The sequence below is a fragment of the Musca autumnalis genome, unplaced genomic scaffold (genome assembly GCF_047663935.1).
Source record: "Musca autumnalis isolate F117 unplaced genomic scaffold, ASM4766393v1 scaffold_4, whole genome shotgun sequence".
NCBI classification, from domain to species: Eukaryota; Metazoa; Arthropoda; class Insecta; order Diptera; family Muscidae; genus Musca; species Musca autumnalis.
Genome location: NW_027411977.1, coordinates 95650160 through 95674517, shown reverse-complemented (window position 1 = coordinate 95674517; position 24358 = coordinate 95650160). Strand labels below are relative to the sequence as shown.

The 24358-nt window shown below is 36.6% G+C and overlaps 1 protein-coding gene across 3 annotated transcripts in view; it reads left to right on the top strand.

Moving 5' to 3' along the window:
* The first annotated feature begins 1505 nt into the window (after positions 1–1505).
* The window catches only part of LOC141401132 (uncharacterized), a 65011-nt gene continuing 42158 nt past the window's right edge, over positions 1506–24358 (top strand). Inside the window, exons 1-2 of one of the 3 annotated variants that reach the window (XM_073981016.1) lie at positions 1506–1680; positions 1925–2072. The gene's annotated coding sequence lies outside the window, so the exon portion shown is untranslated. Of the gene's footprint in view, positions 1681–1924; positions 2073–2356; positions 2551–24358 lie in introns of those variants that run through there. The other 2 variants (XM_073981017.1, XM_073981019.1) reach the window with 2 other exon arrangements.

Here is a 24358-nt window from a genome sequence, read left to right as displayed (position 1 = left end):
CCTTGGGAAAGGATCTTAAGAAGCACCCTTTCCAGGGTAAAGGGTGCTTCTAAAGACCTTAGGAAATGGGTTTAAGAAGCATCCTTTACTTGGGAAGGACTCTTAAGCGGCACCCTTTCCTTGGAAAAGGATCTTAAGAGGCACCCTTTCCTTGGGAAAGGATCTTAAGGAACACTTTTTCCTGGGTAAAGGGTCTTTCCATGGGAAAGGGTCTTAAGTAGCACCCTTTTCGTGGGAAAGGGTCTGAAGAAGCACCCCTTCCTTGGGAAAAGTTCTTAAGAAGCACCCTTTCCTTGGGGAAAAGCTTTTAAGAAGCACCATTTCCTGGGTAAACGGTCTTAACAAGCACCCTTTTCTTGGGAAAGGCTCTTAAGAAGCACCATTTCCTGTGTAAACGGTCTTAAGAAGCAAACTTTCCTTGGGAAAAGCTCTTAAGAAACACCCTTTCCTTGGGAAACGGTCTTAAGAAGCAGCCTTTCCTTGGAAAAGAAGCAGACTTTCCTTGGCAAAGGGTCTTAAGAAGCACCCTTTCTTTGGGAAAGGATTTTATGAAGCACCCTTTCTTTGGAAAAGGGTTTTATGAAGCACACTTTTGCTTGGGAAAGGATTTTAAGAAGCACCCTTTCCTTGGGCAAGGTTCTTAAGAAGCACCCTTTCTTTGGAAAAGGATCTTAAGAAGCACCCTTTCTTTGGGAAAGGGTCTGAAGAAGCACCCTATCTTTGGGAAAGGGCCTTAAGAAGCACCCTTTCTTTGGGAAAGGGTCTTAAGAAGCACCCTTTCTTTGGGAAAGGGTCTTAAGAAGCACCTTTTCTTTGGGAAAGGGTCATAAGGGTCACACCGGCTTTACAAGCGTCAATTCATTGTTGTTCTTATTACTGATGTTGACGCTTGTAAAGCCGGTGTGACCTGGAAGAATCCATTCTAGTCTACTAATCGCCGTCTTACTTGGCGGAAATGGATTCTTAATTCTATCATTAAAAAGCTTCCTGGTGAAGAGACATATTATAGTTTTTAATTGAAGGTTAGACCCATTCTGGGTCCTCGATGTAAAAATGCTGGAAGTAGGTATTCTGGCAATCGCCACCTTTATCATAGCTACACTTGAAATTCGGCAAAACAATACGCCCATCCACCAATTTTTTCTTCTTCCAAGACTACTCGCCCACATTGGAAAATCTTCATTATAATGGTATTAAAAAATATTTTGATATTCTTTACCTTACGTACAGAATGTACAATGAAATTTCAACACTGATGGCAATGAGTAACCCAACAAAAATCCAATCCATTATCTGTAATCCAACTTCAAAGTCTGCTTTATGTAATGCTCGTGTTTAAGCTTACTTTGATGAGACATGTTAAGCTCTCTTATGCAGAGAAAAAAGAGAAACGAAATGCTTTAAAGAGAAATTAAAACCAGAGTTGAAGTCAGCTGTGACGTTGTGAGCAGGGAAAGAGGTCACAACTTTCACGCAATATAAAATCATGTTATCAAAATGCCAGTGCCGCATTTGCGAGTGAACTGTTCGTCCGAAGAGAGGTGCTTCTTCTCAAGCAGATTTGAATAGAAAAAAGAAAAACAATCTAAGCGACGTAACATTAATCAAATATCAAAATCCTGTATAAAAGCGGATATAAATTATTAACCCCAAAAAACTAATTCTATAGTGGATTAAACGGTAATAAAGGAAAATAATAAAAAATAAATAAAAAACGCACAAAACACACAAAGAAACAAATAATACCAAAAACGAGTGCAAAGTGTTTCCAAGACAAATAAAACAATTTGAAACAAAATTTTGAAAATAATATAAAACAAAAATAACAATAAAAAATTACATAGTGTGTTTGTTATGTAATTAAATTATTAAATAAATTCAAAATTGTAATTAAAACAAAATATTTCAATAATATTCCTTGCAGAGCAGCTGTATTTCACAAACAGTGTTGAGTTGAGAATATATAGAAGCGTGCCATTTTATAACGGATTATTTTCACAACTAAAAAACAACCCAACCCAATTTTGTAACGGATTATTTCAAAACAAATTGAAAATTGAAAACACACACAGGTAAGCATTGAAAACAAAACAATAATAAAAAAATCGAAAAAAGAATTTGAAATTAAAAGTCAAGAAATTAACAAGACAAAGTGTGAACTTTCAATTTTTATTTAAAAATTTCCATTTTTTTTTAAAAGTAGACTTTTGTCTCAAAAAAAAGGAAAGAAAAAAAAAACAAACTCTTTGCCCAAATTCAAAAGACAATATTATATTGCTAAGCAGTTTTCCATTGTTTGTGGTTTGAATGACTTTTGGGAAAGTGTTGCTTTGTGGTTAAAACGCTAATGTGGATGCTGGAGCTGCATTTAGTATCTCAATTTTAGAGACACAAGTGACAATGTATGTTTGAATGACTGTCTTTCTCTCTCGGCTTTTTCTGTTACGAATTTTTTGCAATGATGGAAGATAATGATGCTGATCTTACCACCACACCACTCAGCTTCAGCTTGATAATGGAAAAAAAGATAGTTGGTCATTAACGGATTGTGTATGTATTTCTGTTCATTTTTTTTCATTTGTGAAATAGTTTCACTGCTGCATATCAGTGATTCCCAAATTGTTGTTTATAGATCATTAATCATTTTGCGGCGAAGAAAGCATAACAAACATTTTTGAAAACTAGTTCGAATTTATGTTAAGTGGAATTAAGAACGTACTTATTTCCACTTACAAATGGAAATCGAGTGTGGAACAAAATAAAAATGATAATTATTGATCGAAAGTTAAAAAAACGGATCATAATGGTGCTAAAATGGGTATTATACTCCTAATACGACTTCAAATATACTTACAGAAGATCCGAAAATACAACAAGGACCCAGATACACTGTCTACAGAAAATCAAATCTACGAGAATTTAACTTTTTAGGATATACGCCCAGAAAAATGCTAGTCGCATTTCCTAAGCATTTTGGTTTATATATCTCCTCCGGATTGCCTTCCAATTATCCTTTACACCGGACTGCAAAAAATGTCCTACCTATGAAGGGGAAAAATTTTATTCTTACAAACGATCTAACATACTTATTAGATGTTTTGTTAGTTACTCGCTCCGTTTACCCGCTCTTACTTGAATTTCTTCACTTTGACATTCAGAGCACTGGGCATAACACCCTCTTTGTTTTAATTAGACATTCGGATTCCCCAAGTCCGTACCAGCTCTGAATTGATTGTTAATTGATAGTCGTTATAATTTAAAGAGTACAAACCTTGCGATACAACCCTAACAATTTTACCAAGAAAGTTCCACAATTGGTTACATATCTATTGTTCGAGTAACAAGTTCCGTAGACCCCTATTTTATTGCTTCCCAATCAAGCCAGACTATCTCAATCTTCAAAGCCAATTCTTATATCGAAATTACAGATTTATTATATCGAATGGAGACTCTTCACCTTGGAGACGAATAGTGGGATTCTCTAGGGCATTTTTTGGTTACCGACAAAAATCGGTCAAATTAAAAAGCAAAATTTAAATTATAAGCATTTTAATTTTAACGAGTTTTGTCGATAACCAAAAAATGCTTTAGAGAATCCCACTACAGGGGCTGTGGATTCCTGTTCTATGAAAATCTCAAATGAAAAATATTTTCTTTATAATTTTTTCATTTGACATGTTTTTCCTTTATAAAAGTTTTAATTTCACATTTTCACAGAAACAGAATTAAGCACCAGTATAGGTATTCTGTGACTTTTATCGATTCAAAAGTTGTTAACATTTCTGTTGTTACTCTTGTGCCAGACACTGAAAATAATAGTTTAACTTTTAGGAGAGAGCGGAGGTGACCGAGCTCCCTTTCTCCCTTCTTACCCATAAGCTCAAAACATTTTCATAAAAATGTTCATAGCCTGGCACAAGACTTATTGTAACAACTACAACACAAACAAATGAAATTGTTGTAAAATAAACAATGAGTAAAGTTGTTAAAATGTTACAGAATAGGCCCCCCTGTAGTGGAATTCTGTAACTCATTTTTGAATACGGACAAAAATCGGTAAAATTAAAACGCTAAATTATGCATGGAAATTATCAATAAAAGTTGACAACACTGTTGATATCAGTTAGAGCTGTGTAGTTTCGGAACGAACTAGTTCCAAGGAACTATTCCGGACAAGGAACTATTAGAACCATATCCGGCTCTTGCATTTATATAGTTCATATAGTTCCAACCGTGCATATTATTCCTCTCATTTGTATAATTTATTTTCTTAATTTAATTTCACACTGACTTCGATCTTTCACGTTCGGTTCCTTCATCATTCAGAAAAAAACGTAAATCACATCCTAGTTACATCGATGCAATTTACTAATTTGTATGTCAATTCATCCACCAAAATATAAAAACAAAAAGAGAAAGATTCGTTCAACTACTTCACTCTCGGAACTATTTGAAACGAAAGAAATAAAAATAACGACGAAAGAGAAAGATTCAGTGAATTATATCGCTTTCGGAACTATTTGGAACTATGGAACCATATTAAGGACCTAGTTCGTTTTGGGAAAAGGAACTAGAAAGATCGATCCGCTCCAGGAACTAGATTGCCCAACTCTAATGTCAGTAGGACTTAGCGACAACTTTATTTTGGTTGCTAACTTACCGAAGAATTTTGTTATATACCGAAATAAGAAACATTTTTATTTTACCGATTTTTGTCGGTAACCAAAAAATGCGTTAGGGAATCGCACTACAGTAGTGCCGAACAACAAGCATTGTAATTTTACCGATTTTTGTCGTTAACTCAAAAAAAATGAGTTTGAGAATCACATTACAGCTGCAGTTATTGGTACGGCCTGTTGAGAAGTTTGCGTCAACAACCCTGTACATTTTCAAGGTCCGAGGAGAAAATATCGACACAACATTTTCCATATCTCTCTTCGAAAGACTTCTATATAATGGTTGTGCGACTATAAAACAGGAAAGAAAACTCTTCCGATACGCCGAATCGTTCACACTCAACGATTTATCGCTGTAAACCAATCATATTTTTCAGTAAAGTTAATTGAGTTTTTGAGAAAGACTATAGAGGAGCTCTTTCCTATTCGCTCTCTCCCAAAACCTCAATTTACTTTACCAAAAATTGTTATGTGTGACTGCTGATATAAATCCAGCACTCAATTTATTAAATCGTCACTACAGACAGGTTTGCGGATCTGTGTACAATTATCTTAACTTGAAACAAATTTTCAAGGACTTTTTTATTTAGGAAACTAGTACTTGTACAGTTAGCATCCGTACCATCTTCGCTCCTTCCTTGTATACGGTTATAGCAGACTGAGATATTATGTTCACAGTTTATGTAGTGGCTCATCACATGCTAGTGCCTTATTGTTCTTCAGTAGGGATAGGTAACTCGACTTTCGTTTAATATGCGAGCGATACAAAACTAATACCTCTACAGTTGACATCTGTACCATCTTGGAACTTTGCTAGTAGACGGCTATAATAGCTGAGAGTTCATGCATACAGTTTAGCTGTTGGCTCATTACATGCTGACGCCTTATTATTCTTCAGTAGGGATAAGTAACACCACTATCAATTAATCAATTCGTCGACTTTATATGTTGAAAGGTGTAAACATTGAATTCCACTTCTGATTATGGAGAAAATCGTTAAGTCGACTGTCATACGATAGCACCCATATAAAATCGATCACGCAACCGATTATAGTTGGTTTAACTGGTTTTTTAAAATCGAAATATCGAAAAGTAAACTCTTTAAGTATAGTACACATTGACAAGCAAAACTGACAGTCATCGAGGTCTATTTCGTGAATATCAAAGCCTAACTGAAAAATTTCTTTTGTAATCTCTGAATAATACCGCGAATATTGTATTTCAAACGTTTTTAGCTAATTAGAAGTTGTTATTTGCCGGAAAATTGTGCTAAAAGTGCGTTGACTGTCAGTTTTGAATGAAAATGTGTACTCCCCTTTAGTTTTAAGGCAAGTATTGAAAAGTCGATTAGTTATCCCTATTCTTCAGCTGATGAATTGCTGCCCAGACCTTACTGTGGGTACATGTTAGACTCCCAATAGCGACGTCCGGAATTCAAGGTCCTGAGCGCACAGCACAATGTATTTACGCCGATTCTGTTGCTGGTCCCAACACAAACGTCTGCCGTTTTTTTTTCATGCTGAACTATATCCAAAACATCTCAATCGACTTTTTCAATGGAAATCCTCCATTTCACAATCAACTTTTGACTGGCTTTTTTTTGTATGGGCATGACACACTTTCTATATAAACTGCACGTCAGTGGTTCATTTTTCAGTTGAATACATCACTCTTGTGGTATTTCCTTCTTGGGTATTTTGTAGAATTGTGTAATTCCGGAACGAACTAGTTCCAAGGAACTATTCCGGACAAGGAACTATTGGAACTATATCCAGTTCTTGCGTTCATGTAGTTCCTTTAGTTCATATAGTTCCTTTCGTTCTTCTTGTTCTTTCAATTTAAAGTCGCTGCGATTTATTTATTTTTATGATTGGTGGATAATCCATGAAAACATTTCGGTCTCGGAACTATTTGGAACAAAGGAAACAAAAAGAGCGACGAAAGATTCGTTGAACTATATCGGTCTCGGAAGTATTTGGAACGAAAAGAACGATGAAAGTGAAAATTTCGTTGAACTATATCGGTCTCGGAACTATTTGATACTATGGAACTATATTAAGGGCCTAGCTTCTTTTGGGAAAAGGAACTAGAAGGTTCGATCCGCTCCGGGAACTAGATTGCCCAACTCTAGTATTTTGGTTTCATCAGCCTTTTTGACATTGAATGTATGTATTTTTATTCACTTTCAAATGTGGGTGCAAAGTTCGTATCGTACACCTAAAAACATTATGTATTATTCATCCAATTTTTTATTAAAACTATCGTTATTTTTACATTTTTCTACAGCACATGCATTGCAAAAGACGAAAAGAACAGAAATTAGTGCTATTTTGCTTAAAAAATGCTTAAATACCCCATATATAGTGCTTCTAGGTGTACGAAAACGAACTTTGTCACCCACACAGGCGCCATCCATACCTAAATGACGGAATAAATTCAAAATTTTTTTTGTTATTTTTAAATCTTTCTTCGTTATAGCAATTCCCATCAATTGTTTCATATTTGAATAAGACATATGGAATTAATAACGATTTAATTTATTTTTGATGGGTGAACGAATATGAACTTTGCATACTGTATAATGATTTATCTTCTAAAACACTTGGCAAACTTCAAAAGCTTTTTTGAAAATTTTTTAAAAATACGTTTTGATATAAATCCGATTTTATATATCATCCGGTTAAGGTCATAGTTTACCATGATGAAAACTATGACTGGCAAACCAAAACTCGAGTGTTGGCCTTTCGCTAAATTTTTCTGCTTTGTTTCATTTTTTTCTAGAATAAAAGGCAAAGGGCAATCTACACCATTTTCACATGTAATTCGAATAATTTCAGTTTAAATTCGAAACATTTCACCTATTATTTCAGTATTGCAATGGAATTTTGAATTATTTCATTTTTAATTTGATAATTCCAATTGAAATTCGAATTTTTTCATTTGTAATTCGAATTATTTCATTTGTAAATCGACTTGTTTCCTTTGTAATTCGAATTTTTCTATTTGTAATTTGAATTTTTTTATTTGTAATTTGAATATTTTCAGTTGAAATTACAAATAAAAAATTTGAATTACAAATGGAAAAATTCAAATTACAAATTGAAATATTCGAATAACAAATGAAGAAATTCCAACTTCAATTGGAATTCTCAAATTACAAGTGAAATATTTTGAATTTCAAGTGGAATAATCTAATTACAACTGAAATTCTTCGAATTACTTGTGAAAATGGCATAGTTCGAACTTCGAACTTGTCTCAGCCGTTCTTTATTTTTTTACCAACTAGTTCACCAAGCTATTTAAGAAACACTGCTAAGGAAAAAATTGCTGTTAATTTTTGTTACTCTTGTTGTTGCTGCTGTTGCCGTTGCTGTCTCTGATGTTATGCTTGTTTTCGTTGATTTTACACTCCAATGACGATTTGGTGAAATCGTTGATGTTGCTGCTGCTGCTGCCTAACTAACAGCCAACTACTGTTGTAACTTTTCTCGTTTTTTAGTTGTTATTGTTAAGCTGCTGATGGATATCATCGTCGTCGTTGTTGTTGTTGTATCGTGCGAATGAAAGTGTGAGGCGGCAACGGTAAGATGTAATGTGATTCAAAAGTGATCAGTTGTTGTTGCTTTTGTGTGTGTTTTCATCGCTTCTGCATGGTCGCACAATTGAGTGCCACTGCAGTTAAAATTAAAGCATTTTTTCATTTTCAAATAACTACCATAAGGCTGCACTTTCAGCCAAATACTGTACAAATTCAAGAAAACAGCAACAACAAGAGGCGCCAGGTCTACAAACATCTCAACATTGTGAATGATGCTATGATACAAAATTTTCTCTAAATAATAACAACAACAACACCAGAATCAAAATTATATGCAACTGACTAGTCAGCCTACTACTAACAATTAAATATATTTACTTACTTACCTGTGCACCACCACTTTATACGTACAAACACTCTTTGTTTGCTCCACTTTAAAATACCGAGCATACAGTATGTAGTGTTGTGTGTCAACATTGAGAAGAAAACACTCGAAGATTTTGCATCAACCTGCCACACTAAACAGCAGACAAAGCAGACACAAAATGCAATTCTGCTGCAGCATAGAGGAGATTTAATGCAGCCAACATTTCTTCTTTTTCAACACATATACATATGTATGAATGTATGTATGTGTGTACGTACACAGTTCGCCTATTTTCTGCTTCAAACGTCATAGTTTTCGAGGTTAGCAGGGAAGTATAGGGAATATATCTATGAATGTTATGAAGTTTCAATATTCCATTTTTAGAATTTTCAAAGCAAAAAGTAGACTAATCGAATGCCAACTTGCGTATCCCTGATATAAACGACCCATACAAATGTTGATATTTTCTTTACTTTTCTGGCCTTATGTTGTTGTAGCAACAAAAATATATTCGTTCGTGTATTTTATTCAGTTATCTGGTTCTGGTTCCTCTAAATCAAGATTCAAATTCTGCTACCTGGACTGGCTGCGTATATGAAGAATCAGGAAACAGATGAGTGGAGTACTGCATCAACAACATCTTGTTGTGTTGACGCACTGCTAAAACCACCTGCTGGCATCTGCGACTGCATTTGTGTGAATACTATTTAAACCTCCTTGAGAGACTTGTTGACCTGAGGGCTCTCTTTTGTATCGTTGGACCCCTCTTCCTAGATCATGAAGATCCCTCCTGACATGTCTGGGTGGGGGGTCCTATCCACCATATGGTGTTTAGAAAAGCTCCCACGGTAACACAGAATAAAGTACTGCAAATAGAGCATGCCATGGCGTTGCTGTACTGGAAGAATCTGTTTGTGTCCTCATGTAAATTATCCACTGAAGACTTGAGGAGGCACCCTGTTGCACCGGCCTATTACTTTATAAGTGGTCAACAAGGTTTTATTGTCAATACCCCAAGTTTTGCCGCCCAACGACTTAAGAACCATGTTCCTACTTCTGTTGTCACAAATACATAGCTGCGGCTCGGGTGGACGACTTAAATATTTTGTCGAACGTTACACCCAATACCTTGGGGGACAGTCGACCAATAAATTCAGAGGGATCCTCATTTCAACAGTCCAGGGGGTGAATAGTGTGACAGTGAATTTAGCGGCGGATATATACATATTCCTCAGACCGAGAAACTGCACTAAGTCAGCTCTCTAAACATTTAACCTATCACTAGACAGCGGAATCCTATGCAAATGCATATATGGTTAGGATGGTCGTAGAGAAAATCTGATTAGATAGAAACTCGTTTTATTACAAACTAAAACGAATTAGGCCCAGAAATTTTTGCATATTTTGCATATCGTGCATATTTTGACATATTTGTACATATCTGCATAAAATGAGTATATGCAAAAATATATTCAAGGATTTTTGGTCTAAATATCCCACCGAAATGGCTGAAATTTGGTATTAAGTCTTCGTTAGGGGTATGCAACTTTACAACTGAAATCTGTCCGCATAGGACCACGTCTTCATATAGCCCCCATAGAACGTTACCTACCGATATTCGGTATTTTGAAAGTTGTAGCCTCAATATCCCACCGAAATGACTGAAAATTGATATTTAGTCTTCGTTGGGGGTATAAACCATTCCACCTGAAATTTGTCGGCACAGGTCCACGTCTCATATAGGCCCCATAGAGCGGTTCTTTGGGATTTCTGGTATTTTAAAGGTTGTGCCCTCAATATCCCACCGAAATGACTGAAAATTGGTATTTAGTCTTCGTTGGGGGTATAAAACATTCCACCTGAAATTTGTCGGCACAGGTCCACGTCTTCATATAGACCCCATAGAATGGTACCTCCCGATTTTCGGTAGTTTGAAGGTTGTGGCCTCAATATCCCACCGAAATGACTGAAAATTGGTATTTAGTCTTCGTTGGGGGTATAAAACATTCCACCTGAAATTTGTCGGCACAGGTCCACGTCTTCATATAGACCCCATAGAATGGTACCTCCCGATTTTCGGTAGTTTGAAGGTTGTGGCCTCAACATCCCACCGAAATGACTGAAATTTGGTATTTAGTCTTCGTTGGGGGTATAAAACATTCCACCTGAAATTTCTCGGTATAGGTCCACGTCTTCATATAGACCCCATGGAATGGCACCTCCCGATTTTGGGTATTTTGAAGGTTGTGGCCTCAATATCCCACCGAAATGGCTGAAATTTGGTATTAAGTATTCGTTGTGGGTATAAAACTTTCCACCTGAAATTTGTCGATATAGGTCCACGTCTTCATATAGCCCCCATAGAACGGTACCTCCAGATTTCTGGTATTTTGAAGGTTGTGCCCTCAATATCCCTCCAAAATGGCTGAAGTTTGGTATTAAGTCTTCCTTGGGGGTAAAAAACTTTCCACCTAACATTTGTCGGGTTAGGTTCAGGCCTTCATATAGCCCCCATAGGACGATGCCTCCCGATTTTCGGTATTTTAAAGGTTGTGGCTGTGGTTATCAATTTCTCTATTTTATTGACTTGTCTGAAGAGAATTTTAAACAGAAAAATTGTACACACAAAAATTTTTGTACCTATTATTGAAATATTTGTTGCATACGAAAATATGTAAAATGCATAAATTTTGCATATGCAAAAATTTATGCATTTTGCATAATTTTGCATATGTCATATGTTTCGATTGCAATGTAAACAGAAGCCAAAAATATGCCCAGTCCCAACATTTGACATAAATCGGAACAAAAATAGGGGTTGCATAAAATTCCGCTGTCTACCTATCACATATGTCATCAACGATAGGACCGGACTCCAAGATCGTACAATCATCCGCAAACACTGCGATCTTTATGCCATCTGGAGGATGTGGAATTTCAGTAAGATAGAAGTTAAATAGTTTCGAAGATATCAGGGGAACTCCCTGTTTCACCCTACGAGTCTTAGACTTCTTATTTTTAATTCTATTGAATTGATTATTCAACGTTTCAAACACGGTTCTCTATATCCACGACGTTAGCGAAGGCCTTCTACAGGTCAAGAGCCACCAAAACTGTTCAGTCGCATGGCCTGCTCTGGTTCTGCCCTCGACTTATATGCATGTAATGTTGCATTGGTGCTGCGCTTTTTCCGAATTCCATGCTAATGTGGGAGTAGTAGTGCCTCGAGAATCTTTGCTACTGGCAACAAGGTGGAGATCGGCCTATACGATACACCTCTGCTAGCATCCTTGTCTCTTTGCCTTGGCTTCAGTAGCGGAACAACCCTGCCAACTTTCCAGGCTTCCGTTACAATATGGGGGTGGCTAATGATAGATTGAGGACACTTATTAAATACTCAACCCCGGGCTCATGCAGTTACTTAAGCATTGCCATTGAGATTCCGTGTGGACCTAACGCTTTGGATGATTTCGAATTTCGGATGACCTCTGCAACATCACTAATTGCAAATTGTGGTGGTACCTCCTCGGCTGGGAGGGCTCTTACACGGTGTAGAACGGTGTAGAACACTCCTCTTCCCCTCTATCACCCTCGGGGTGCTTTATAAATTGCACCAATATGGATCTGTTACTATAATGCAGTTGAAGGTAACTGTCGTCCTTCATTCTCGGATTCATATATTGGAACATATAAAAAACACAAAAAACGCTCATATTTTGATTCAAAATATGAACAAAATCAAAATTTTAACTTCGACCTTGAATTCCTCTGCAAGTACTAGACCGAATTTGATTCATCGGAAAGCTTCTTATCAAACAATAAAATTATGATACTCTATCCACTGAAAAGCTAGAGAGTTTTGACTAGGAAAAACATTCTGAGCCACAGTGCGCCGTAATTACATCACCAATTGGTTAAAAGTCAGCTGACCTAAATTAAAAAATTTGCAAGTTCTCAGTCACAGAACTGTCAAAAAATCTCTCTCAACTCGCTCTCTTTTACTGGACAATATTGTTATCGAACAGCATCCAGAAAAAATGTACGAATTTTTACGAATTTCTTTAACATAACACAAACTTGATGTTGTCAATTCCATTGTACATCTGTCAAATAAATGAACATCGTCATCATTGCAATATTCATATGTATAACGTTATTGACCATTACCAATTGAATACTTGGCATTACTTGATTGTTGAAAAATTCATTACAATTCATTTAAATAAAAGCATTAAATCCATATCACATTACTTTGTATGTATGTAAGTGATATGGATTTGCGATAACAGCTAACTAGAGAAAGTGAAACCAAATTTCCTGGAAGTATAAACTACATAGAGACCAACAATAACGGTAACTAGAAGACGGGGAAAAAGTAAAGTCCCACAGAAAAAAAAACTCACAAATAAGTGATACAAAGACAAAATCGCAATGAAATGATTGTAATAAATCAATGACAAATACAATCTATAATGTTTGACAGTTAGTTGTAGATAGCAAAGCAACTTTAAGCAGCAGCAGTGGTCAAAGTGGACAGCTCAAATATCGAAGCACGTATAAAACTTAACTTGGACATACCCTGCCAGCAATTGGAAGTGAGTTTTATCTAATTTTATAAATGAGGATCTTTTTGGTGTCTAATTTTTTGTAAAAATGCGACATTTGTCTAATATACAATAACAATTGCATTGTTATCCCATTTGTATCGTATCCAGTCACCATTTAGAATAGAATACGATAGACAAATAACAACAATAACATATGTATCTAAAAATAAATGTAAGCTATCTCATTTATATCCCAATAAAGGATGGAAATTAGATAGACATATCTATTTTCCATCCTTTATTTGGATACAAATTAGGCAGCTTACATTTATTTTTAGAACTGTTGTAAGTTGAACAAATAAGACATTTGTACACAGATGGTTACATACGCAGGTGGTGCAATGGTAAGCATGCTCGCTTTGCAATCTGAATGTCCGGGGTTCGATTACCAGGTCAGGCGACATCACATTTTTCAAATGACAAAATTAATATAAGCGACAATTCCTGAAACAATTATAAAAATATAAATATAAATAATGAATTAAAAATTAAATAAAAAAGGATTAAAAGGATTAACGACACAACAACAACAATAAAACAAAACATAAAATAAAAAGGAATTAAATTAAGTTAAAAAGAAAATCAAAATAAAATTTTGTTCTTTTTTATTTATTATTATTTTTATCAAGTTTTTAGCTATATTAATGTTTTATAGTTAAAAAAAAAATTTGTCATTAAAAAATGTCGACTGGCCTGGGAATCGAACCCGGGCATTCAGATTGCAAAGCGAGCATGCTTACCATTGCTCCACCGATATTATCGTTTTAATAACTTTCTGAAGTGTCCAATTAGACACTCAAAAAAGTATCTAATGAGTGGAACAGTTCTTCCCGAGAGCTTTATCTTTTTGGATAAGAATGCGACTATCGCATTCGTTTGTGCAATCTAATTGAAGTGACTCATTGGACAATAAACAGATAGCAAATGTTGGCAGGGTAAGTGACAATAAACACATAGACACACATTTACAAATACCAAACCAAAAGCACATCACATCTCCCCCATATGTGATCTGAAGATCATCAATCATTGATTTTCACAAAAATTTAAACCAATTGTGGTTTTGTGCAACAACAACAACAACACTGCTGTTGCGTTGTTGTTGTTGTTGATGCAAGTGACATTTTCCGCTGTAAGTCTGAAGATGAAACGTTAACAACTTTTATGCCTACAAAATAGACAAACGATCGCAACAGCATTGTTGTGTGCATGGCTGAATGGTTGGTTGGTTGGAGGATGAATGGAATAAGCCAAGAAATTGTCTAGCGAATGTAATTGGTCTTCTTTTAAAACGAAAGAAGCATGTTGAGTTTTCTCCTCACCAAGCAACGTACTTGGACAAAACAAAAAATAATATAAACTATAAAAACAGGCATATAACAACAATAATTATTGCTGCATTTTACATTATTTAATGGCGGCCGAAACACACACACTCCAGCTGACGCCGTCATCCACAAACATTTTGATTGTTGGACATTCAAAAATCGATAAAAAGTGCTATTTAAAACGGATCGTGTGTAGCCGTCAGTCAGCTGTGCCGTCAGAGAAGTAAACGCAGCACTTCTCACGTCTATAGGGTTTTTTTTTCAGTTTTGGACCAATTTCTCAGGAAGTACAAACTTGCCCTCGAAAAAAAATTGTACCGTTGTAACTAGGACCGCATACACAACATATGCTCTGTTCCAGAAACTGCAAGAATCTACAAATTTCTACTACGATAAACATTTTTCCTTTATGTTATCGAAAAAAATTGTAAAAATTAGTAGATTCCTGCAGTTCTGGAACAGACCAATAATTTAATTTAAAAACGATCCCAGGTGAGTTCTTAATCCGAAAGAGTGATCCGATATTCTGACATAATCTGAGTCTGCAATTAACAATACGATGTACAACGTTTGGATCAATCAGTTTTTTCCTTCGCGGGGTATCTTACGTACTATTTACATTTTGGGGAATTATCTCAAGAAGTATGGACATAGCCCCGAAAAAATCTGCGCCGTCGTAATAGGGCCCGCAAGAATAAGTTGTTGCAAAAAAATTCTAAAACGATCCGAGACGAGTTGTTAAACTGTACTTTTTCCAAATTTTGTGTGGCAGGTACACGAAGGAGTAAACCGATTTAGCCCATATTCAAACCTATGTCTAGGTCTATGCCGGGATGTAATATTACCATTTTTTTGATGAGGCAAAACATTGGTAGTACCAAAGTGTATATAACCCTATTTAGCCTTTAGACTGAGGGTATAATAAGGATGTACTAAAAACGCTGATTGAATGCGTCGCAGTATATAAGGTCAGAGCAAGTCCCAGCAATCCGTTTGTTGCCGTATATATTTCACCATGGGAGTGAAAATATATCTTAGAATGTCTGTTCCGAGCTCTTTTGGTGCAGGACTACTGTGATAGGAGTTGTGCTGCGCCATAATATCTCTTAGCACCTTGTCGTCGAAATACAGAAACCCCTGCAGTCTCCCCCAGTCTCTCTCTCTCCCAACAACAAACGCAGTATCTAACACCACAGGTTGTTATTTAGCTTTCCGAAAATATATAATTGCTGTAATACAATTGCAACGGTCTCCACAACAAAGTTAGCGAAATCGTAGACATTATGAGTCGGAGGTCTGCCGTATTGTAGCAGAAGCCCTCAGAGTCAGTTTGTATCGTAACGGGGGCCTCTATATCTTCCTGTATCGATACAGATGTATTCAGAGGCCGTCTATATAATAAAAGAAGGCTTTCGGAGTCTTCTTTATAATAACAGAAGGCCTCGGAAGTTTTCTGTTTATTAACAGAAGCTCTCTTAAAGCTCTTCTGTAAAGTAACAGAAGGCCTCAGAGGATCAAAGGTCTTCTGTATAGTAACAGAAAGCTCCTTAGATCTTCTGCAAAGTAACAAAACCCCTCAGAGATCTACTGTATCGTAACAAAAAGCCGAAGAGCCCTTTTTATTGTAATAGAAGGGTAAAGAGGCCGTCTAGTAATAGAAGGCCTTAAAGTTCTTCTTTACAGCAACAAATGCCTCCTAGGTCTTGTGTATACTAACAAAAGGCTTCAAATTTTTGGTATAGTACAGAAGGCCGCTGAGATCTGCGGTATAGTAAGGTCTTAGAGGTTTTTTTATGGCAACAGAAATCCTCAAAGGTCTTCTGTATACTAACAGTAAAAGAAGGTACATAAGGCATCTATTATAACAGAATGCCCCCTAGTTCTTATATATAGTAACAGATGGCCTCAGAAGTCTTCTGTGTTCACACAGAAGGCCTCAGAGACCTTATGTATAGTTACAGAAGGCCCTAGAAGCCACAGAGACGCTTGTACCACATCCAAAGGCTTTAGAGGTATATTGTGTAGTAACATAAGACCTCAGAGGTCTTCTGTATTGTAACAGTAGGCCTCAGAATTCTTCTGTATAGTAACAGAAGGCTATACAGATATTGTGTATACTAACAGGTCATTTGTATAGTAACAGAAGACCGCAGAAATCATCTATATAGTAACAGAAGGCCTTGGAGGTCTACAGTATAGTAACAGAAGGCCACAGAGGACGCCTGTATCGTATCCGAAGGCTTTACAGCCCTTCTGCATCGCAACAGAAGGCCTGAAAGATCTTCTGTATACTAACAGAAGACCACAGAGATCTTCTGTATACTAACAGTAAACCCCAGAGATCATCTGTATAGCAACAGAATGTCTCAGAGCTCTACAGTATAGTAACAGAAGGCCACAGAGACGCTTGTACCACATCCAAAGGCTTTAAAGGTATATTGTGTAGTAACATAAGACCTCAGAGGTCTTCTGTATTGTAACAGTAGGCCTCAGAATTCTTCTGTATAGTAACAGAAGGCTATACAGATTTGGTGCATACTAACAGGTATTTTGTATAGTAACAGAAGCCTTGTGTATACTAAAAAAAGGCTTCAAATTTTTGGTATAGTAACAGAAGGACGCGGAGATCTGCGGTATAGTAACGGAGGCCTTCAAAGATCATCTATACAGTAACCTAAGGTCTTAGAGGTTTTTTATAGCAATAGAAATCCTCAAAGGTCTTCTGTATACTAACAGAAGACCACAGTGATCATATGTATAGTAGCAGAAGGCTTCAGAGGTCTACAATATAGTAACAAAAGGTGCAGGACTACTGCGATAGGTGTTGTGCTGCGCCATAACATCTCCTAGCATGTCGCCAACTTCGTCTTCAAAATACAGAAACCTCTGCAGCCTATGAGTCGGAGGAACATACTGCGATGAATTGCTATGCCTTCCGTTATATGCCCGACATTAGTTCGGTTTTGGAGGGCAATAACCGTCTAGTGTTAGGAGACTTCAATGCTCATCAGCCCTTGGCAGAGACTTTGGCATTCAGCCCTTGATAGAGGAGAACAGCGCAAATCAAGCAAATTGACAGCTCTATATTTTGCACGATGAATAAAGCCGCTACTATGAGGATAAGAGGAGATTGCCACCGCTCGCCAGACATCACCATTGTGGCACCCGTACCGATAAATTAAGTGTACTGGCAACCCTGAATTTAAATTCAAAAAAATCCAATAAATCACTTGAAACCATAAAATATATGAATATATTTTTATCACAATTTGCCGCCACATGTGAGTATAATCTTAAATTTCATTTCCGATTCGGAAGCATAAAAAGTATTTCTCAAGCTGCAGACAAACTGGACTAGTCTTGTGTCTGAAGTGACAAAGAAAGAAAAAGAAATAAAAACAAAATGTGGAAATGATAGTCCAACATTCCCTCGTCATTGATATTGGATTACATGGAAAGGAAGAAAGTATGGAAGAAGAAAAAACTTAAATGTACTTTTGCTCTTTTTGCAATGTGGTGATGAATTTTAAAATAAGAACAACAAAAACAAAAAGATTTCTTTTGGAATACTTCACATTTGTTGAGCTGTAACCAAGTTTTTTTTTGTGTTTCTTTTCTAATGATTTATTATCAGATTTTGGCAAATCTATAAAATTTGCAAAACAAATGCTATGTATGAATAAATTAATCAAATGCATAGATAAAAAATTAAAGCATACATGCAGACATACAAATATTAACGATCATTATTATATGATGACATATACTACATACATACAATATGTATGTAGAGTAACATTTGTCAAGGAGGCCCAACTCTGACTAAGCCACAATAACAACAACAACATCTAAAACGCAAACAAAAACAAGTCGAGCAAATTTCAATTCAATCGTAAAGTTGTAATTTAATAAGGAAAATGAAAACCACTTTCTTCGCAAAGCAAAGAAAAACAAGAACAACAACTGAAAAAGCCCACAACTACACAGAAAATTAAGCGAGTGCACATCTGGTGCATAAACCATAAGAAAATATCTGAACAAAAAAAATAAAACTAAAACAACAATGCTGCAAAGACTTCGCACCAAAAGTAAATGTATAGCCGGTTCGTCGGTTTAGCCTACCAACCAGCTAACCAACCAAGCGCGTAGTTAAGTTTTCACAAAAGTCTGTTGCTGCTGCACTTCTTTGTTGTTGCATTTTTTTGCTTTTGCTTAAAACACTCACTCGAAATTGGGTCAACAATTAGCAAGCAGCCTGTTGTTGGTGGTGGTGGCAGTGGTAGTGCATGCAACCACCAGCCAGCCATCCAACCAGTCAACAACAAGTCATCTCTCTTTGCCCGGTTTTGTTTTTCTTTGTTCATCTCAAACTAAACTAAATTATGGGTATTGCCACACGTTGTGGCAAGGTAACTCTGCCGAAACGCATGCCTTCTTTTGGTCAAAATTGTATGTCATATCTCGTAAAAATTGAAAATTCACAGTGCTGTAAATTCAATTATTTGTTGTTCTAGGGAAGACGTATTCGAAGCTCCCACCCCGACATATTTGCGAATACAAATATAGACAAATATTGGCAAAAAAGTTCAGGAAATTCTTAACTTCAAAAAGGAATACCCAAGTCAACATTCAATGGTCGCGTTTTGGAATGTAACCCTTTGTTAAAAATAATATGCACCCAAAAGTCTCTAAAATCAATCTCGAAGTCGACTTTGAGGAAAAAATTCCAAAACTTCACCTTTTAGAGACCGGCTGTATTGAAACAAAAGGTCTCCAATGTAGGAGCAGAAGGACCCAGAGGTCTGCCTTTTATCTTAGAGGCCTGCCGTATAACAGCAGAAGGCCTCAGAGTCCGTCTGTATTGTCACAGAGGGCCTCAAAGTCTTTCTGTATCATAATAAAATGGCTTAGAGGCGCTCTATATAGTAAAAGAAGGTAACATAAGGCCTCTATTATAACAGAATGCCCCCGAGTTCTTATGTATACTAACAGATGGCTTCAGAAGTCTTTTGTATACCAACAGAAGGCCTCAGAGAACTTCTGTATAGTTACAGAAGGCCTTAGAAGTCTTCTGTATACAAACAGAAGGCTTTAGAGGTGTTTTGTATATTAACAGACAGCTTTGAAAGTAATTTGTATAGTAACAGAAGGATGCAAAGATCTTCTGTATAGCAACAGAAGGCCTCAGAGGTCTTCTATGTTGTAATAGTATTGTATTGAAACAGAAGGCCTTAGAGGTCTAATGTGTACCAACAGAAGGCCTAAGAGGTATTCTGTGTATTAACAGAAGGCCTTACATGACTTCTGTATATTAACAGAAGGAGAGTTCTTCTGTTTTGTAACAGAAGCACTTAGATGTTTTCTGTATACAAACAGAAGGATCTACAGATTTTCTGTATACTAACAGAAGGCGTTACAAGTCGTCTGTATAGTAACAGAAGGCATCTGTATTGTAACAGAATCCCTTAGAGGTCTTTTGTACACAAACAGAAGGGCCTAGAGATCTTCTGTATACAGATCTTCTATAACAGAAGGTCCCAAAGATCTTCTGTATGCTAACAGAGGGTCTTTGGCGTCTTCTGAATTGTAACAAAAGACCTCAATGGTATTCTGTATGCAAACAGAAGACCGCGGAGATCTTCTGTATACTAACATAAGGCCTTTGGAAGCTTTGTAGGTCTTCTGTATAGAAACCGAAGGTCTCAGTGGTCTTCCGTATAGTAACAGAAGACCGCAGAGATCATATGTATATTAACAGAAGGCCTTAGAGGTCTACAGTATAGTAACAGAAGGGCACAGAAGACGCCTGTATCGTATCCGAAGGCTTCAGAGTCCTTCTGTATCACAACAGAAGGCCTAAAAGATCTTCTTTACACTAACAGAAGACCACAGAGATCTTCTGTATACTAACAGTAGATCCCAGAGATCATCTGTATAGTAAGAGAATGTCTCAGTGCTCTACAGTATAGTAACAGAGGGCCACAGAGACGATTGTATCGCATCCAAAGGCTTTAAAGGTATATTGTGTAGTAACATAGGGCCTCAGAGGTCTTCTGTATCGTAACAGTAGGCCTCAGAATTCTTCTGTATAGTAACAGAAGGCAGGTCTTGTGTATACAGAATACAGGTCTTGTGTATACTAACTGGTCTTCTGTATAGTAACAGAAGGCCTCAGAGTTCTTCTGTATAGTAATATAAGGCCACAGAGATATACTGTATCGTAACATAAAGCCTTAGTGGTCTTCTGTATGCTATCAGAAGGCTTTTAAGGTCTTCTGTATAGTAACATAAACCCTTAGAGATCCTCTGTATAGTGCCAGAAGGCCTTAGGGGGCTTCTGTATACTAACAATTATTTTGTATAGTAACAAAAGTCGTCCGAGACTGCTTCTGTCATAACAGAAGGATTCAGAGACAGTCTGTATTGTTCTCATTTGGCGATGGACGGATGTGTGGAGCCGTGTATGGGTGTTTGGATCCGTCAAGGCGGAAATCATGTAAAACCATTACTGCAAGGCATTTTCTTAAATAACTATGACCGAGTATTAGTCACGGATGCCACAGGGGTGATGTGGGTTGCACGATCACCTTGCATATTGAGAGTTATTTGTTCTTGTTATATAAAACTCGGTTTAGGCTATCAGGACTCTTTGACAAGTAGTTCAGATTTAAACGTCTCAGAGTATCCATGAATGACGCTTCCAACTAAAATTTGATTCTGTGCTTGTACACCTTTAGGCAAAGTCTCCACGAGCTTTTATTTTTTAATACCTATACCCACCTATTTCCAGTAACTACCACAGACGCTGCTATATTTGGTTTAAAACCACTATGAATGTTGCGAATTTAGCTGGTTGTTGTTTCATTTCTTTTTCTTCTTTAAAAATGTAATGGGAAAGCCAGGCATAACAAGCAGAGACAACCACGTTGAATTTGCAAAACCGGTTAGAAGATGGCATGCAATGCAATTCAATCAATTCAACTTGCCTGGCGGCTGTTTGCTTATTATGGCAAAAACACACCAAAGAAGAACTAGAAGGCCAACAACGGCATACAACAATCATCATCTCCTTTCCTTTTAACGGTGCATAGGAGAGCTTATAACAAATACAGATACAAACTCTCACACACTTACTCATTCACTCACTCGCATTCACATTAACGACCGGTCTTGCGCTAAATGAAAAGTGTGAACGAGCCCTTGAGTTTTTACTTTCATTTCACTTTTCCACATTTACTGCTCCAGTTTGTTGTCAAAGTTCGTTGCTATCATGAGCAAGCTGTGTGTGTGTGTTTGTGAGGGACTAGGGGCCACCATTTTCATTCAAACTGCTGTATATAATGGCGGCATTGTTAATGCTATGTGTGTCTGTGTGCCTGAACGGATATTGGCAATAGTGATGGTGGTTGCTTGGTGGTAGTTTGGTTAACGGTTTATGAAAAGTAAAAGTTAAAAGAAATGCACAAAAAAGCCAAAAAAGAGGGGGAACCTGTATGCCGTTAATGGCCTTAAAGACATTCCCATATTAATATTTGCTAAACTTAAAAGTGGTTTATTTTATTTTCGAATTTTCGAGATAGTTATTAAAGTGTTGTTTTAGTTTTAAAATTGTGTTATTTAATGTTTTTAATTGTAGATTTTATGTTCAAAACATGTGTGTTTGTGTCTTAAGTCTTTTGTTTTGCAGAAATAAAATCACTATATTCCAAGGCAATCGCCCACTTTTGTATAGTAACAGTAACAGAAGTCTTCTACATTGTAAGAGGTCAGCTGTATATTAACAGAAGGACTCACAGGTATTCTGTATTGTAGTAGAAGGCCTTGTAGGTCTTCTGTATACTAACAGGTATTTTGTATAGAAGGATCCAGAGATATTCTGTATACTAACAGAAGGCCTCAGAGATCTTCTGTATAGTAATATAAGGCCTCAGAGATCTTCTGTATAGTAACATAAGATCTTAGAGGTATTCTAAATTGTAACAGAAGTTCTCTGGGGTCTTCTAAGTTGTAAAAGAAGGCCTTAGATGTTTTCTGTATACTAACAGATAGTTTTTAAGGTCTTTTGTATAGTAACAGAAGCCCCAGAGATCTTCTAAAAATTGTATAGTAACGAAAGACCTTAGCAAAAAATACCTCTGAGACCTTCTACATTGTAACAGAAGGCCTCAGAGGTCTTCTGTATAGTGACCGAATACCTTAGAGGTATTCTGAATTGTTAGAGACGTTCTTTGGGGTCTTTTGTGTTGTAACAGGAGGCCTTAGAGATTTTCTGTATACTAGAGTTTTTTGTATAGTAACAGAAGACCCAGAGATCTTATGTATATTAACAGAATGCCTCATAGGTCTACTGTATAGGAAGAGAAGGCCTCAGAGGCCGCTTTTATGGTAAAGAAGGTTTTAAAGGCCGCTTGTATCGTAACACGAGCTTTCAAGGTTCGTATATATAGTAACAGAACACCTCAGATGTCCTCTTTTTAGCAACAAATGCCTCTGAGGTCTTCTCCAACGTAACAAAAGGTCTTAGAGGTCTTCTATATTGTAAAATAAGGTTTTGTAGGTCTTTGTATACTAATAAAATGCTTTTTTGTTTGTTTTGTTTTTTGTTGAAGATTCAATCTCATTTTCGATTGCTTGAGTGGAGTATTCCCCCATTGGCTCAACTTCATTTATTACCCTCTATTACAGAGAGTAATGTTTTTCAAAACGAACTGACAGTGTTGCAAAATTTTACTGATCGCTACCAATATCATGATTTCATCCCGGCGAAGGGAATTATCAATTGGCTTCTCAGTTTTTGAAATGATGCCTTTTTAGTGAAAAACCGAACTCTTTAAGTGCTTTAAAAGTCTTTTGTATGTTAACCAAATGCCTCAGAGGTCTTCTGTATAGTAACAGACGGACACCCAGGTCTTCTGTATTGCAACAAATGCTTCAGAAGTCTTCTGCATAGTAACAGAAGTGCTCGGAGGTCTTTTGTATAGTAACGGAAGTCTTTTGTGGTGTTCTGAGTTGTAAGAGAAGTTCTATGGCGACTTCTGTATAGTAACAGAAGGACTCACAGGTCTTCTGTATTGTAACAGATGGCCTTAGAAGTCTTATTTATGTAAACATTGTAACAGAAGACCTCAGTGGTTTTCTGTATTACAGAAGACATTAGATGACTTCCGTATAGTACTCACAAATGGCTTGGACTCAAAGGTCTTCTGTTTCGTAACAGTAGGCCCTCCGAGATCGTCTGTGTAGTAACAGTATACTGTATACTAACAATACTTTTGTATTAACATAAGTCCTCCGAGACGCTTGTATCGTAACAGAAGAATTGAGAGGCCATATGTTTTGTTATCGTTCAGTGATGGACGGGAGTTTAGAGCCGTGGAGGCGAAAGCCATGTGAGACCCTTAATGTTTAATGCCCTTTTGCAAATGTATATGCCATAACAAACCATAACTTTAAGGAGGTTTCTCAAAGAACTACGGAAGCGTAAAAGTCATGGATGTCACCATGGTGCTGTGGTTTGCACGGTCGCCTTACACAAAGAGAATTGTGAGTTGGGCCTCATTCCTGAGTGTATAAATTCATTTACGTTATTAATTGATTACATGTTGTTGGTTCTGTTGCCTTCTCAGTGTAATATTGTCTTACATTTTCCAATTACTTAAGGCATGAGCTACAAATAGAATTGGGAATGTATCGTCTTTAAGAAACTGACCATTAAATTCTAGTACATTTAATATTTTTATTTAGTTTCAATTTTTTTCCCACCACTTTTGAAATATTTTCAAAATTTTTAAAAATAACTATGCTAATGAATTTCGTAATGAAACTTCACAACATGTGTCCGA